This window comes from Rhinolophus hipposideros (assembly GCF_964194185.1).
Source record: "Rhinolophus hipposideros genome assembly, chromosome: 2".
In the NCBI taxonomy this organism is placed as follows: domain Eukaryota; kingdom Metazoa; phylum Chordata; class Mammalia; order Chiroptera; family Rhinolophidae; genus Rhinolophus; species Rhinolophus hipposideros.
The window spans coordinates 109,719,170-109,736,609 of NC_138048.1; the positions used below are offsets into that span (position 1 = coordinate 109,719,170).

General features: G+C 55.8%; 1 protein-coding gene across 7 annotated transcripts in view; it reads left to right on the forward strand.

Annotated features, from left to right (window-relative positions):
- Positions 1-1,809: 1,809 nt before the first annotated feature.
- ADARB1 (adenosine deaminase RNA specific B1) overlaps positions 1,810-17,440 on the forward strand; it is a 115,438-nt gene continuing 99,807 nt past the window's right edge. For 2 of the 7 annotated variants that reach the window (XM_081063502.1, XM_081063508.1), the window contains exon 1: positions 1,836-1,973. The gene's annotated coding sequence lies outside the window, so the exon portion shown is untranslated. Of the gene's footprint in view, positions 2,032-17,440 lie in introns of all 7 variants that reach the window. The other 5 variants (XM_081063507.1, XM_081063503.1, XM_081063506.1 and 2 more) reach the window with 3 other exon arrangements.

Here is a 17,440-nt window from a genome sequence, read left to right on the forward strand (position 1 = left end):
CCAGTTTCTCCTCTTTTCTCTCCCCTTTCTCTGGGTGACCACTTCCATCTTCCTGCCTCTTAAATGTGAGTCCCAGCATCACTGTCTTCCCCAGAAACCAATCTTTCACTCCAGCCTGCCGATGGCGGGGGACACATGACCCCCCGGTGGTTCCTGACCGAGGCCCATATGAGAGGGCCTTGCCCACACTCCATGAAGAAGAGCAGGGCTGTCCCAGCTGCTGGCCCACGGCATCGTGAGCAAGTGACTGCTTTAAGCCACTTGGTTTTGGGGTGTGTGTTACACAGAAGTAAAAGTAGATATAAAGTCTTCATGCACATACTTCCTTACTCAGGATGAGTCCCCGGAAGGCATCCCAGGAGCCTTGATTTTTTTTTTTTTCTTAGTTGTCCATCAGTGGCCTTTGGACACTGTACCTGGCACTTGGCCCTCAAGCAGGGTGATGGGCTTGCTTGTTCACTGGCTGGTCCCACAGACAGGTTTTTCCTTTCACTCAGATAGCAACCTGAAGCAGATAACTGGCCTGCTGCAGCACTTTCCCCTGTGGTTAATTTATGCTCCGGGTCACTGAGCTCTCGACACGTTCAGTCCCGTCACACGACTCCGGGATAACAGGAGTGGCTAACACCGACGGGGTGCTGAGAACGTCCAGCTGTCTACTTCCCTGGCGTACACGTGAGGAGACAGGCAGAGGGCCAGTGGCAGCAGCTGGGTTTGCCCTCGGAGTCTATGTGGCCTCCGCACCCACTGGCCCTCCCCTGGCTCGGGGCTGGCCAGGCCCTGACCACTCTCTCCAGCCCCTGTGAAAATGAATAAAGGAAACCTCATTAAATCCGGGCGGGGAAGCCCTGAGAGGGGCGCTCTCACACACAGCCACCCACTGCCATCTGGGGCCCCAGCAGGAAGAAGCTAGGGTACCTCATTCTCCCTAAAGGGGAGAAACCCACCTCACTACTGGGGCGGGCGGAAGGAAGATTTTCTCCTGGCCCAGCAACAGGCTAGCCAATGAGAGACCGCCACACTCAGCCAATGAGAAGCCGCCACCCCGCTGACCTCTCGCTCTCCTCCAATGGACGTGTGCTCGTAACCGCCCCACCCCCTTCTCCTCTATAACAGGAGTCTCTCCCGGTTCCGCCTCTTCGTGCGCTGGTCGCCGTAGTTACCTGCCGTCTGCTCGGCCCAAAGAAACCCGTTTTGCTGGTAAAATAACTGGCCGTTCGGTTTTTAAGCGCGATACCCTTGGCTCCTAGTAAATCACCGACAGCCAAAGCCCTGCTCAGGCTTCTGCCTTCTGTGCTCTCAGCCCCTGCGTTTTCCGTTGTTACACTTTATTTTCTGTTCTGAAGAGAATCGCAGCCTTGGGCTGGTTATTCTGGGCAGAAATGCTGCGTTTCCACACGTGCTTGACGTCGCGTGTAACCATGTTGGTGGAAGCAGACGCTACAGACGGAGGAGTACGTTTATTGCACAGACTGTCAAACCCGCCAGCCCAGCGACCACCCTGACTCGGTCACTGGACGCGCGTCTGGTCCCTGCGCGCCACCCGGGAACACGGAGCCCCTGTGCAGTTCGGGGACCCCGACTTCCAGGTCGCACCGCGCACGCAGGGCTCTGGGGAAGGCGGGCCGGCCGGAGGGCCCTCCCGGGGTCCCCGGTGCCCCTTGCCCCGCCGAGGTCAGCCTTCCCGCCCTGCTCGCCCTCCGGGTCCCCCGCCAGGGCTCGGCTCGGCGCGGCTCGGCCCGGGGTGCGCGCACGTCCTGCGTCGCGGCGTCGCCCTCCCCCTGCGTGCGCGCGGCCGGCGGCGGGGGCGAGAGGGCGGAGGCTGAGGCGGCGGCCGGTCGGGCCGCGCACAGGGGCGCGCTCGGGAGCGCGCTCGGGGCCGCGCCAGGCCACGGCCCGCGCGCCGCAGCCCCGGGCTGCCGAGCGGTGCGAGCCCCGGCACGACGCGCGGAGCGGAGCGGCCCGCGGCTGAGGTGAGGCGGACGGGCTCGGCCGCCGCGCGCGGACACACGCCGCCGGGGCCGCGTTTATGTAAGCGCCGCGGGGCAGGTGGGCAGGCCGGGCGGGGCAGGCGGCTCCAGCGGGACCCCGGGCCGCCGGCAGGGTGTCCGGAGGGGCTGCGGCCGGGCCGCCCCGCGTGTCCTCCCCGGGACGCCGCGTCTGCGCCGGGGGCTCTGCACCGCGGAGAGGAGGCTGCGCCCGGGACGGAGCGGGGACTGAGCCCTGGGGTAAGGCTGCGACCCGGGGTGGAGCTGCGCCGGTGGAGGGGAGACCGCGCCGGGCAGCCCCGTTCCCACCCGGGAGTGCCGCGTGCGCTCCGCATTCTTCGGCCCCGGGGAGGGAAAGCTGCGCCCTGCGCTGAGGCTGCGCCCCGGGATGAGCTGCGCCCCGGGGGAGGGGCGGCTGCGCCCCGGGATGAGCTGCGCCCCGGGGATGAGCTGCGCCCCGGGGATGAGCTGCGCCCCGGGATGAGCTGCGCCCCCAGGATGAGCTGCGCCCGGGGGAGGGGCGGCTGCGCCCCCAGATTGAGCTGCGCCCCGGGGATGAGCTGCGCCCCGGGGATGAGCTGCGCCCCGGGATGAGCTGCGCCCCCGGGTAAGGCTGCGCCGGACGATAAGGTTGCGTCCCCGATCAGGCTGCGCCGCTGGGCTGGGGACGCTGCGCCTCCCGGATGAGGCTGCGCCGGGTCGGCCCCGCGTCCCCTCCCGAGGGCGCCGTGCCCGCGCGGGGGACCCTGCGGCGCCGGGAGCGGGGAGCTCGCCCCGGGCGGGGGCCCTGCGTCCAGGGTCGGGCCGCGCGCTCCGCTGGGAGCCTGGTCCGCGCGGGACGCTCTGCGCCGCGGGCGGCCCGGGGCGGGCGAGTTCCCGCGGGTCCGGGCGTCTGGAGCGATCCGGAACAATCTGGGGCGATCGGGGGCCCGAGGTGACTTCTGACGTGTTCACATCTGCAGTAGGAAAATTACCGGCTTGTGGACCGTGTGAGGGAAGGTGTCAAGTCGGGCCGCGGGCGCCAAAATGTGTCGGAGTCCCGGTGTACGTGCCGGAGAACCGCGGCTGTGCTCCCGGCCGAGGTGCCCGTCGGGGCCGCACCGGTTCGCAGTTAGTATTTTCAGGCAGCCCGTTTGCTTTTACTTGTGATAAAGGGATTTTGTTTCCTTCTTACACAAACCGTGATGGCTAGCGTTCCATTCTCCAGGTGTAACGAAAAGTGGCGCGGTATCGGATTTGCTTCTTTACTCTTAGTGCTGCAATTAAGATGATTGATCAGGAAGTTTGGGGAACATAAATATTTATGTAATCCTTCTTGTTCCCTCTTAAATTTACCCGGATGATTTATGCCTTTTAAAGGTGCCACCCAGAGCTGCATTTTCCAAAACACTGCGTTGTCTGAAGGACAGTTCCTGGGCACAGTCTTTGGTTCCCGTATTTTCTTGGGGGCTGAGGCTGTTTTTCTCTCTGCTTGCTGAGGGTTTCCCAGAGGGCAAAGAGAGAAGGGAAACACACAGAAGGTTGGGCGATACTGCTGTGCCCTGGAGAGGAGTTAGGCTCCTGGGTGCAGGCTTCTCCCACAGGGCAGGAGCCTCTCCCTTGGGCACCCAGGGGGCCTGCAGAGTGGTTGATGAGACTCACCCAGCTGGGTGCCCCATCAGGCCGCAGGTGGAGGCAAGGCGCTCTCTCCAGCTTTGGGAGGAACACACTGTCTGTGAGTAACGCTGCTAGATGGCTGAAGGTTCCTGAGACTGAACCTGTTCAGCTACAGTATGTCTTCAGCTGATTGGAAGCTGTAGTTGGAAGGCAAAACAGGAGGCCTTTCTGCAGGGGCAGTGGTGGCAGGAAAAGTGCTCTGAGCACTTGATGACACGGTCTCCGAGGGGCTGGGCGGTGAAGAGGAGCATTTGCCAGTAACGTCATGCACTGAAACTTCTTGGCTCATTAGGCAGCTTCTCTCCTCTGTGAATTTACATGTCGCAATAGCATTTCAACTGACTTCAGATTTCTGGAATAAGAAAATTCTTTAAACCTGCATTTGTCTGTTGAGTGAGTAAAGCAAACCTAATTCATTCGATGAATCCTTGTCCATGGCCTGCGATGTGCAAGGCCCTCCCTGTTTTAGGCGGGGTGGGGGGTGAGGGGGAACTCAGAGCTGAACAACAGTAGGCAGAGATCAAAGAAGGTCACAGACTGGTAGTTTGCTTTATGAATCACTATTGTTAGCATTACATTTTTAAAACTAAAATTTATCACTTTTGTCATAAAATTTAAAAATGTATTGCCTTGAAATTTGTGTTTATAGATTTAAAAATAGAAGCACGCACACAATGCAGTCCATTCAGAAGGCATGCAAAGATGAGAGAACCTGTCCCCAGCCCCTCGCCAGCCGCCAGCCGCCAGCCGCTGAGTTCCCTGCAGTGGCCAGGTGATGGTGTCCTCTTCCCGCAGCAGTCAGCACACACACAGTTACATGTGTTTAATATTGTTTGTAGTATGTGCTGTAAGAAACAGTGCTGCAGTGAATGTTCTTATACATGGGCATAAGCAAAACCTGCTCGTCGTTTTTATTCATCGTCAGAATTCCATAGCTGTCAGGCTTATTAAGAGCTGGGTTTTATTCCCTGGCTGTGTCAGTACTTAGGACTGAGGGATAGCTAAACAGGAAGGAGGTACGTAGCTGGACAGTACATTGGAGATTCAGAGGTGAAGTTACATACTTACTGGCCTATTAAAAACTAGTTTAAGAAAAATGATTGGTCTTAGCATGAAACTGAAAAGCTTAGAGAGGGCCAACTTTATTGGAAAACTTGGATTTTTGGTGTCAATTTTCTAAAATGTGAATTTCCAAATCTGTAATTTGGTGATAGAAACAGTGGTGTTAAAAAAAACACAACCCTTTTAAAAACACATTCATAATATGTGAGGTAGGAAAGGCCACCAGTGAGAATATCAACTTATACATTGATGCCATTAAGATTTCCTTTTTCCTTGAGTGACTTTTCTTTGCAGTGTTTTGTTTGGAGTGTGGGGAGCAGAGGTCTGCACGTGGCCTCGCTGCCAGCATAACGGCCGGCCAGACCATCACCTCCTTGGGATCTGATGAGGCTCGCGGGCTGCTCTCCACCCTTATGTGAGGAGTTCTAGGAGCGCACAGAGAAAGCGGGCTTTGGTTTTAGGTTTCCCGACCTTGTGTGGATTTAAGATGAAGATGGGCGGGGAGGGGGGGGGCTCGGAGGGCCTGGTGACTGGACCGGCTGTGCAGTGATGCTCTGCTTGCCTCCAGCGAGTTGTTTCCTTCACAGGATCACCTCACAGGTGCGCTCAGACCGGGAACAAGGATGGTTCCTGCCCTCCAGGATTCACATCATGGGGGAGGAAGGGGCATTGCGCCCCACCTAGAGCCCTAAGTGGCCGGCCAGGCGGTGGGCGGGTGGGAGAGCAAGCTGAAAGGAGGGAGGGAGCTGGGCACTGCCCCGCAGCCGCCTTCAGGCCTGGCCGCAGGAACTCTGCAGCCAAAGCAGTTGTCCTGTACTGCTGTGAGCTAGGAGCCGCTGGCCAGAAGTGAGCCTGCGGAGGCAGGTGGGGGGCTGCCTCCTGTGGGGATCAGGAATTGCAGTGTTAATCTCAGTGTGGTGGGGGCCTTGGGAGGGCTGCGTGCCTTCCTGCCGAGTTGACTTTAGAGTTTTGAACTAGAAAGTGACATGATCTGATTTATCTTTAAAAAGAATCTGGCTGTAGGAAGCTGCTGTTTGTTAGCAGCTGGTGATGTGCCAGGCCAGGCTGGTGACGTACTTTACATGTGTCACCTAACTAAATCTCATGATGGTCCGAAGGTCCGCACTGTTCTTCCCCTTTCCTGGGGGAAAGCAGGCAGAGAGCCACACATAGTGGCAAAGGCGGACTGCCCTGAGCACCTGTCCCTGGGCCCTCCCAGCCCCTGCGCTGGCAGGGAGGGGGCATGGGTGGGCACGCGGGCCTCAGACCAGGGCTGAGGTGGCAGCACACGTAAGATGCCATCGTTTGTAAGTGGCAGCATTATTTTTGGTTTTTCCCAACAGGGAGGTGCTGCTCATCAGGTGTCACTGTGACACCTGCTTTCTTATCACGCAGCTTTTATTAACACTCCCTTTTAAAATCAGGCCAGTCTTGTGCTTTCATGAAAAAGGGAAATATGAGGGAAGTAAAATAAAGTAATTCTAGAACGTCTTCGTGTTTAGAGCCTGATTGCGCCTTGTCAGCCATGATGTGACAGCACGCCACGCCCCAGTGTTGTCGTGTGCCGTCACCGCTGATCGTCACTGAGGCCTCACACTCTGAGTGTGGCACAGCCGCCCACACCTGCTTGATCTTACTGGCAGGTGTTAAGGAGAGGGTTCTGGTCCTTAGGTGATTTGCTGATTGACCTGTTGACAGAGGTGTGTCCTGCCACGCTTTCAAGAGTGACAGTTGGGTCTGAGTGTGCCAAGCAGGGAGAGTGACCGCTCACTGGCGGCTGGCAGCCTGTCCGACACTCAGTACCAGGTACGAGTTCTGTGTTGCCGACATGCGACATGTGGGGCACGCACCTCAGCACTGATGAAGTGCAGCCTGTTTTGTAGGTGGCTCGTCAGGATTGCTAGTAGACTCTGCAAGACAGAACATTCTGGAACGACCCCAGGGTTGTTGGCGGAGCAGGTAGCTGGCGCCAGCTACGAGGGGCACTGGGAGTGGGGAGCAGGTGTCTGGTGGACGTGAGCCTGTGAGGCTTCAGACCCTGGAGGCGGTTCCTGGCAGGCCCCCCACAGACCAGACCTGTAGCGTGGCCCCCCTGGCCGGTCCTTGTCCCTGGGCTCTCCGAGGTGTGACCTTGGGCAGGCTATGCAATCCTGTACTCGTTTCCTCACCACAGATTAGGAGGGACTGTCGCCCCTTGCGTGCTGGGTGCTGGGTGGATGAATCGCTGCTGGGAGGTGCCTCGGTGGCAGCGGCTGCCCGGACTGGAGCGGGTTCGCCTCACTCTGTACCTTTATGGTCAGTCATCTGGTGCAGGTGTGGGGAGCTTGTGACTTCGAGACGAGGCTGGGGCCAGACCTGGAAATTCGGTTGTGAAACCATAGGCTGGGCAGTGGCTGGAGATACAGCAGAGCAGAAGGGGAGGACTTCGAGCCTGGGTGCTCTGGGCCAGCGGTCCCCAAGAGACAGGGTCAGGCAATACCCCTTGAAAGCTGTCTGTGGAAGGAAGAAGACACCTGGAGTGTTGAGTGGCCTGGAGCCCAGGCCAAGGGACTCTTGAGCTTGATGAGAGAGGTTGGGAGAGGAAGAGGGGACATCGGCAGAGAGGAGTTTTGTTAAGAGGGGACAGAGGAATTGGACAGTAGCTGGAGGGGCAGTAGGCTCTGGAGGTTTTTCTGTTTTAAACGAGAGCGATTGTGGGATCTTCCGTAATGCCCGGGGAAAGGGGGTAACTGCAGAGCAAAGTCCTGGAGAAGGTGAGAGGGACGCGGCAGAGCAGGGACCTGTGGCCCCAGGAGCCGGGCAGGACTCCCGCACGGCCCTGGATTCCCTTACAGGTGTTTCTAAAGGACCTGCTGCTTTGGAAGGCGCATAAGGGAACTGGCAGGTGTGCTCGGTCCAGGGGACGTGCCTCGGACTTAGGAGCAGACGTCTTCCTAGCTTGCAGTGCTAAACATGTTGGGGGGCATCCTTACAGAAACATGTATATGGGAATGGCGTTTGCTTTATTAAAAAATGTCCCGTGTCCCTAAAGTGCCACTGACTTAACAGGAAGTCAGCACCTTCACTCGCCAAGCTTGGTAGGACACAGGACTGGCAGGCGCTGCCTGCTGCTTTGTGCCCAGTGTGTTCTGACGATCTGGACGAAACGCGTGCTGGGCCCCCAGCTCCGGGCGGGGCAGCTGCCATCGGTAGCCACATGCCCCTTTGCTGAAGTACCTTCCTTGCACGTCGATTTGCATTGTTTGTGGTTATTTGGTTTTTTTAGGCGTGGCCTTTGAAAACACAGTTTTCTCAGGCATCCACCCAATGAGATGAAATGTGGAGGCCCTGCCATCCCCTTGCCTCAGGCCCTTGTTTGCGTCTCTGGGCACACTGTCACCTCACTCTGCCTCAGTGGACAGGAGTGCCTTCATTGTGTGTCACTGGGGTGGGGGGTGCAAGGAGGGGGATCCCTGCCTGTGAGCCACATTCCAGCGGGGAGACTAACCGCGGCCAGCGGCAGAGCGTGCACCTCGAAATTCGTCCTCCTGTGGGATGAGTGAGGAACGAGGGCTGCGGGGGCGGCTCCTGCTTGATCAGGGTGCTGTGCGGGGCCCCCGGGGAGAACCAGCCCTTCCTGTCAGGAGAGGGACAAGGACATGCCAGTGGAAGCCTTGCCTGTTGTGGGAGCCGAGGGCCAGGAGCCTTTGGCTGGTTGGTCACGGCCTGGCTGTGAGGCCTCTGGGCCAAGGGAAGAGTCTGAAGCCAGGGGCGGAGGGCGGGAGGGCAGTCAAGGGCCCTGTTTCCTGGGGGCCAGTTAGCGGGGAGTGGGGGGGCAGGCACTGGACTAAGAAGGGCTGCTCTAGGACGCACCGCGTGGCACCCGAAGGACCGGGGTGACCTTCGTTGTAGAGCTCGTGTGGCCCTGGTTCTGATGGACTCTGCAGGGCACGGTCCGTGCTGTGTGATGTGCAGGGTCATATACACCTGAGTATGGTCTATAAGCGCCGTGTGTGTGGTTTGTAAACAGATGGAAACGTTTGAATGTCTAGGTACAGCTGGCACTGAGTGGGCGTCCTTTTACCTCTGTCAGTTATTCTCGCAAGTCTTACGTCTCTACGTCTCTCATTACCCTCCTTTTCAGACCAGGAACTGCTGCGAGTCGTTCAGTGCCTTCCTGGGAGAGCTGGGTGATGTGTAGCTGACGCTCGTTACGCTCTCCCCGTGTCGCCCGTGCTGGAGGCCGTGTGCTCTAGTTTCTCCCGCGCTGAGCTTAGGCGGCTTCTTTACGGGAAGCGCCGTCACCTGCTCCTACTGATGAGCCTGGCGGGGCTCGCCTCCTCACGGCGTCCTCTCCTCTCCTGTCCGCCCACTCCCATCTGTTGTTGATTGGCAGCCAGAGCCCCACGCATCGGTCACCCCCCAGCCCCCAGAGCCCTGCAGCTGCTCCTTCGCAGTCCTCCCAGGGGCCTCCTCTCCTGCTGTGCCCTCCAGCTGTGTCCTGGGCTGCTCGCCCCCACCCTCACCTGCGCACCCACGGCCCCCAACCTCGCAGCAGCCTGCCCAGAGGCAGAGCGGAAGCCCTTGGAGGGCAGGGGCCTGCTCCTCTGTGTCCCTGGGCTCAGAACCTATGCCTGGCAGATAGCAGGCTGTCAGCAGTGTTTGTTGAACAAATGAAAACCTTTTCCTACTTTTTATGTTGGCAGTAAATGCTAGCCGCTGAATCGGGGCTATCTGCCTCTGAAAACGTGCGTTTCTACCTCATCACACTAAGCCGCCCGCCGCTGGACTTGGTGACTCAGGCATGTACTTAGGCCCCATATGTCTGTGTTACCTCCAGAGCTCCATGCTTTCCTTTGTAGAACAGAAACATTTACAAAACAGGGAAAATTGTTCTAAAACCATAAAGTGCAATGTAGTAACCGAGTCTCTTGAAAACAGTAAAATAATCAACCTGAGAAAATGACTGTGTCCGGCCACCATCATTTTAACCCCTCCTGGTGCAGTGTAATTGCAGTGCGTTCTCGTAAGGAGCAACCGTGTCCATAATAGAGAAGTAATCGCTATGTAACTACATCTTGAGAAAAATGAGAGTACTTTGAATAATTCTGGGAAGTTTAAGAAAAGCAGCTAAATAAAATGAAAAATACTTGGTTCAACTGTGGAGGCTTAAAGATTTAAACATCAGCGAGAATGCAACGTGATAAGCTGTTTGGTGGAGGAGCAAACAGAAGAAATTATGAATTTCTGGGAGTTTCGGAACCTGGGGATTTAATCCCAGCCTGCCCTGAACTTGCTCCCTTGAGTGTAACAACAGGCAGGCCATGCAGGCAGTGATTTCCAGGCTTCCTTCCGTTTCTAGAAGACTGCTGTACGTAAGAATGAACAATAAACTCTTAGTCTCTCCATGGCCAGTTGTCCCAGAAATACATCTCAGAGAGCCCGTGTGCAGTCCTAGGCCACACGCAGGCTGTGCCACCTTGCGTCATAGCTGCTTAGGTCTGCGAGAGGCCAGCACTTGGCATAAAGCACCCCATTCCCTCCCTCTGGAAGGCGGGTCAGGAAGGAAGGTCTGGGGCTGGGGTGATGGGTTCTGACTGCTGAGAAGTCCTGAGACTCCTGGGGCTCCAGGCGAACCCCTCTGCGTTTTCTGGGGCTTAGGGGACCTGACTGTGGTAGCTGTCCAGAGTTAAATGGAGCAAGGGTTGTTTTCAGTTTGTAAGTCTAGGGCTTATTGTTGTCCAGGGGGAGGGACCAACACCGCAGTTAGAAACAGGTGATTGGCATACAGGCTGGTGATGCCGGGGACGTTTGCAGGTTGCGTTGTGTGAATTCTGTGCCTTCACACAAATCCCTTTCTTCTCTTTCTCTGGTTGCTAATAGCACGCACGGTCTCTGTCTCCCGAGTGTTAACTCACGTAGGCTGAGTTGATTTCTGTGAGCACGGGAATTGGCTGAAGGACGTCGGGAAGCTCCTCATCGTGTGCGCTGCCGAGGCTGAGTCGGCCACACACAGGCACCTGGGGCCACGGGAGCGGGGTTGGGTGCTGCGCCAGGTCCCCTGCCGTGGTCCCCTCCCACGCCCAGGTCCCCTTCACCTCGGGCACCTCCCCTTTTGGGAACTGCTTTCTGGGGCTTCTCTCTTTGCAGGCGAGCCCTGGCTAGGAGAGGATGGGGGACGCGATTGCTGGCTTGTGCCTTAGGAAGGGGGACGTCACCAAGTAGAGAGGGGAGTCAGAGGTGCTGGGTGGCCGTAAATGCGAGCCCTGAGCACTCCATGAAGAGGGGGGGCAGCCCTCCGCGTCCCCTGACATTTCCTTCACTGCGGCAGGCCGGGGTACAAACGGGAAGCAGTTTCCAGAGACTTCTGTGCTCAGGCTCCCCTCAAGTAGCCACGCTTCGCCTTCCTATTCACTGTGTAGGTACAAAGTCATTGAATTTGAGGCCGTGTCGTAATAGGAGCCGCCCTCCATCAGAGTCCCACAGAATGATTCTTGAGTCAGTCCTCGGCCTTCGGTTTTACAGTGTTCTCTGGCGGGCTGCTTTGGAGGATTGGCTTCCTGTCTCACTGTGTGACAACCGTTCTCATTAGAAACCTGTCTAAACGTTTAAAGAGACCCACGTAATAATTGTGTAAGTGCACAGTTCCGGGAGACGGGTGGCACAAGCAGTGACTGGTGAATAGTATTTGCTGCCGTGGAGGGTGCTTTGGGGTCGAGACTGAAAATCTTCATAGGAGGATGTGGAATTCATAGGAGTGACTCAGGACTCTGCAGTCAATCTAGATTTGACCGTCACGGGGCCCCTATGGAGAAGGTCACTTCCATCAAATCTCGGCAGCTTTGTGGACGTTGGGAACCTCTGTGTCAGAACTGCCAGCTGTGTGCTCGTGACTGTGTGGCACGTGTCGCCCAAATGTAGAGCAGGGTCACAGCTACACCTTGTGACTCCTACTCTGGGGTGCTTCCCTCTTCGCTTTTTGGTGTCACGTAGTAGATGGTTTTCGCCCACGTGCCCGTGAATGAATGACATATTTGATGATTTCACAGTGAAGCTTTCTGTTCTTTAATTCTATCCGTCTAATGAAACCGGGAGGGGATTGATGGCATTTCCACAGGCGAGGCAGGTGCTGTGTCACCGTACAGGATACGTCGATCGCAGAGCGCTGTGCCGGGTCCGCTGTCCCGCCCCGCGGCCCCACGGTGCTCCCTGTGCGGGTCAAGAGGGCAGGGGCGTGGCTGTGCGGCCCTGGGACAGGGCGGCGCGGTGTGACACACCATGCCGTCCTGTGTGGGTCACGTGGGAGTCCATCCACAAGTTCCCCAGTCTTGCTGACTGGGGAAAGGAACAGAATAGACTGACGTGTGAGCACAGTGTGGTCTGGGTGTTCCATGTTCTGAGTGCTGGGGACGGTGGGGGCAGGAAACAAGGTGGGAAGGTACTGGAAGGATATTTGTTTCTTTTATTTTAAACAATTACCATGGGGTTCCCCTCTGTCCGTGGATAAGTCAGTGACTTTCATGAATTTCTAAGCGGTGTATCCATTACCACACTCCAGTTTTAGAACTTTCCATCCCCCAAATGTCCCTTGTGCGCGTTTGTGGTTAGCGCCGCTCCCACTGCAGCCACGGAGGCCACCGATCTGCTCCGTCTTGCACGTTCGTCTCTTCCCAGACGTTTCGTGTAAATGGCATTAGGGAGTGAACGTCTCTTGTGTCGGCCTCCTTTCCCATAAGGGGTTTGGGGCTCGCCCATCCATAGCATGGGTTGGTCACAGTACCGCTTGTGTGTCCCTTCACCAGCGTGAACATTTGTTATTTGTGCGTTTGGACTGTCAGGAACAGTGCTGCTGTGGACGTCAGCGAGCACGTCCTTGTGTGGCCATGTGCTGTGTGCCCGGGGGCCGCGATTGCAGTTTAGGATGAAAGCGTTCCTCCACACTGACACTGCTGGTAGCGTCGTGTGTTAGTTAGACTTCGGGTCTGTCCCTGGGGTGTGTACGGAGCTTCCTGAGCTCCATGGACTTCTCACCTCCCGATGACATGTCAGGCTCACGCTGTCACATAGGCTGTGACACGGCTTCATACGGGCACATGCAGGTGGATGGCACGGAGAGAAGTGGAGGTGTCGGTGCGCGTCGCCTGGCTCTGTGACAGAGCACACCTGGATGTCACCCTGCATTAGAGAGAAGCAGGGCCCCTTGAAGGAGGTGCAGTTGGAGCATCTGCTGTGCAGGAAGGCAGAAAGTGCTTGGAAAAGGCGGGCCGGCGGAGGAGGAAGCCGGCCGGGCTGGACGCCGGCTCAGGAGCAAGTACCGATAGCGTGGTGTGTGCCCGGAGAACCAGGCGAGCGTCCATCACTCCACACTGGTGTGAGGAGCGAACTGCACGGGTCAGTAAGAACAGGACAGAGCCTCTTCCTGACAGAACGGCTCCAGTTCGTCAGTGTAGACCGAATGAGGTCTACATGAGAAAAAACACGTGCAGCTGACCACACAGGAAGGTTACTTCAGGCGAGACCCGGACCCATGCTAAGATTAGTGGGCGGAAGTTTGAGGAGAAACAGGATATTTGCCTCCTCTCAGAGTATCTCTTTTCTAAGTTATTTATTTATTAAAAGGGGAAAAATAGTAACTTTAGAGTGGAGACAGCCAGCAGACACCGCCTTGCCTGGTAACCCAGGTTAACACCACCGCTGGTAAGACAGGTGGCCGCATGGGCTCCCCGGTCTTACCGGGCACGTCGTCTCCCTGCTGTTCCTGCCCCCGATGCCTCAGCACGCGGAACCTCAGGCCAAAGCAGCTGAGCTCCAGCGGAGGACGTCCTGGGGGGCGACCGAGCAGGGCTGGGCCAGCGTCCAGGTCCTCGCACAGGCAGGGATAGCGACTGCGACGTGCAGTGTGGGTTCTGGGGGGGGCCCGGCACGCAGGGACATTGCTGGGCAGCCGGGGAGTCCGGCGCCCTCCGTGCCCGAGCTGCTGCTGTGGTGCTGGGGCTCACTGCCTACTTTTGATCATCAGTCGGCGATTTGCTGAGACGTGAGGGTTAGGAGAAGCTAGAGGAAGGCTGTCCGGGTACCGTCTGTACTACTTTCCACTCCCCGAGTATAACATTTCAGAATAAAGACTTGGAAAAGAAAGCACAGGGCCGCGTGACGAGATACCAGTGGAGCTGAACTGAGGCCGGGGCCCATGGCCTTGGTCTCCCCATGGGAGGCAGGGTTCCCAGGGGTCCTCAGGGAGAACCCTTTCCTGCGTTCTTACTGGAAATTCTGCAGACATCGAGCTCCAGTGTGCAGCCTTCGGGAGGGGTCTCCCACACCTGTGTCAGGAGGAGCACCTTCTGTAAAGGGGCCCCTCAGAATGACCTCGTTCCTGTGGGGAGGGCCGCCGTGACCAGGAGGCACGCCCTCACGTGGCTAGCGGGGTTTTCCTACGTTGTCCTGGGACTTGATTTCTTTCCCTCAAAGAGGAATGTTAAATTTTTATCTATTCAAATGTATCAGTCTTTTCCTTTTTTGTTTTTCAGGAGAAAAGCATACAAGTTGTATTAACGTTTTACATGTATGTGGGAGTCTTCACAAGACCGTGAAGACTCCAGCCTTCTCCTTTGTGACGTTTGGGTTTGAGTCTCCTGTAACCACATTTTCCCTACTCAAGGGTCATTCTTACGTCATTTCTTCCAGCAGTCTTATATTCTGTTTCCCATATTCAGCCTGTTGATCTATGTGACTCTGTTTTGTACAGTTTGAAGTCGGGGTCTACCATTCCCCCCGTTGGCTGGCCCGTTGCCTCATTCCTTGCCCAGTGGTCAGAAATGCTACTTTTGTCACATACTAGACTCTTGCATTTCTAACTGCTTGTCACTGCGTGTAGGAAAGCTGTTGGTTTTGTATGTTGGTTATGTCCCCAGCCTGTCCTTTGAGTGTCCTGTGTTCTAGTTAGAGGACCACAGTGTGCAGATAAGCCTCTTCCTTTCCAGTCTTTGAGCTTGTCCCTGTTCGGGGCCTGACTGTGATGTTTGAGTGGTGGCGGTTCTTGCTTCGTTCTGACTTCAGCGTGAGTGGCTCTGCTGCCCGCCGTGGGTGGCAGGTCCCCAGGGCTTTGCACTCGCCCTCTCGCCTCGCAAGTTACCCTCCTCGCTTGCTGAGGGGTTCTGTTTCATAAACTTGAGTGCGCAGAGCAGTGGAATCTGATCGTATGCTTTTCTGCATAGTCTGTTGAGCCGGTCCTGTGGTTTTTCCCCTCCCGTCTGTAATGTAGTCATTTTCAGTAGTAGACTTCCTAATGGTGAACGTTGGTTTCATTCTCAGGAAAAACCTTGCTTTACTTTTAACACATTGAACAGTAAATTTTGTTTTTTATTTTTATACCTTCTCCTTTTAAAAATAAGTCCCTCGGGCCGGCCCGGTGGCTCAGGTGGTTAAAGTTATATGCTCCTAACTCCGAAGGCTGCCGGTTCGATTCCCACATGGGCCAGTGGGCTCTCAAGCACAAGGTTACCAGTTCAACTCCTCGAGTCCCGCAAGGGATGGTGGGTAGCACCCCTGCAACTAAGATTGAACATGGCACCTTGAGCTGAGGTGCTGCTGAGCTCTCAGATGGCTCAGTTGGTTGGAGCATGGGCTCTCAACCACAAGGTTGCCGGTTCGATTCCTCGACTCCCGAAAGGGATGGTGGGCTGTGCCCCCTGCAACTAGCAACGGCAACTGGACCTGGAGCTGAGCTGCGCCCTCCACAACTAGGATTGAAAGGACAACAACTTGACTTGGAAAAAAGTCCTGGAAGTACACACTGTTCCCCAATAAAGTCCTGTTCCCCTTCCCCAAGAAGATCTTTAAAAATAAAAATAAGTTCTTCCCTTAACCCTTAGCTTTTTCTTTTTTGAAGTAGTTTACACACTGTAAGGTGTGCACTCTGGTTTGCTGTGTAACAGCTGGCTTGCTTGGAGAGGGTAGGTGTAAAAGCCCTGATTTGTAGCACTTGCCAATTTCCGTGGCATAAATACTCCCACCCTTGTCTGTTTCAACCTACCAATGAGCTGTCAGTTGCTTCAGAAAACTCCCTTTCTCCTGAGCTGGTGCCACCTGCCACTGGAACCTGGTGTGCGGCCCGGCGACTTCCATGTCTGCATTCACGTGACCCTCTCCCACGTCCACGGGGGAGGCTCCTTGTGCCTAAGTCAGCACCCCACCTCCACCCCCATCACCATTGCGTCCTCCCTCCTGGCTTGAAGTCCTAGTTTATTTATTTTTAAGTCATTCTCGTATTCTACTCTGTGCTTTGAGAGCTGCCCTTTCCCTTAGATGTACAGATAGTAAACGTAGGGTTCAGAATGACTTCTAGTGGCAACTTAGGCATTTGACCCATGAGCACTGTTGTGGGTCGTGTACCCACAGGAGTGTGTAGAAAAACCATGTAGCATCTGTGATCGGAACGTTCCTTAAACCTGAGGGATTGCCAGCATCTCATACCCACGGAGCTCTTTGTCTTCCTTAGTATAAATCAAACGTTTTTCATTCACTATTTATGTAGTCATTTAACAAGTAGTATTTGAATACCTCCTGTGTTTCAGGCACTTTGGAATGCAGAGGCACAGCAGTGAATAAAATAACTCAGCCTTTTTCCTGATACATCTTTAAGTCGTGTGTTTTTCCTATTTGATTGTCCTTGCCGATTTTCTTGTTCTCAGACACCCGTGAGTCTCTGCTGCTGGTATTCTCTTAACATCAGCCCTAAATTAATCCGATTTTTTCCACGGCTTCAGTTCTGAAATTACCTGCTTCCACACTAGCTGGTGTAGTTTAGCTTAACTGCTTATATAATTATTTTTGTTTTGACTAAATTCTCACAATCAGACGGCAAAGGAATTGCATCTGGTGGTTTTTCATTAGGGAAGGTTAATGTTTTAAAAGGGTTGTGACAGTAGAGCAGTTGCAAACGTTGAGGGAAGTGGCACTCTGGTGCGGGGACTGTCACCTGAGGAGGCACCGTGGGTGAGCTCCGGTCTTCCACTACAGGCCTGGATGGCAGCAGCTTGTTCCCCCCCACGAGGCCTCTCTGCCTTCTGAGGGCGTTAGGTCAGGTGGGGCTGTGCCTTCTGGCAGCTTGGTGGCTCCGAGGGGCACATTGTTACGTGTTAGCCGTGTGCTTTGGTATCAGGTGCAGTGGAGGACGTGGGGACTCAGGTCCCCATTCTCCTGCTGGCCACAGTTGGGGACAGTGGCGGGTGTCCCTGGGGGACAAAGCCAGGGGACCACAATCAAGTGTAGCTGCCATTGTGGGTAGGCTGCGAGTGCGCGTGCTGGCCACTGGACCGCAAGTCTGTCTCCTCATCTTCTGCCAGACTGGGGTTTCTACTTTTTGGTTCTGTACAAAATCCAGTTGTCTTTAATTTAAAAGTCAGTCTTTTATTTTAATACGAGAAAATAGTTATATTTTATTTATTCAGGTGATTTAAAAGACCTTGGAGGCCAACTTTCCTCGAGGAGGATTCTGAAGTGCAGCGTGTTTAAAGCTGGCTGGGTAGGCCTGGGCTCTGGGCCGCGAGCGTCCCGAGGAGCGAGGGGTCACTGTTGCTGGGCGGGCAGTCCGGCACCTTCCCCCCTCGGCTGACCCTGCAAGCACCCTTGACCACCCATGGAGGATACAGAGAAGCCCCTAGGGCCGTTTGTTGGTCGGGTGACGTCTGACCTGAATAAAGGCCTGAGCTGGCCCTCCTTACTCTCTTGACTATTGCACCTGCTGGTGGAAGAAT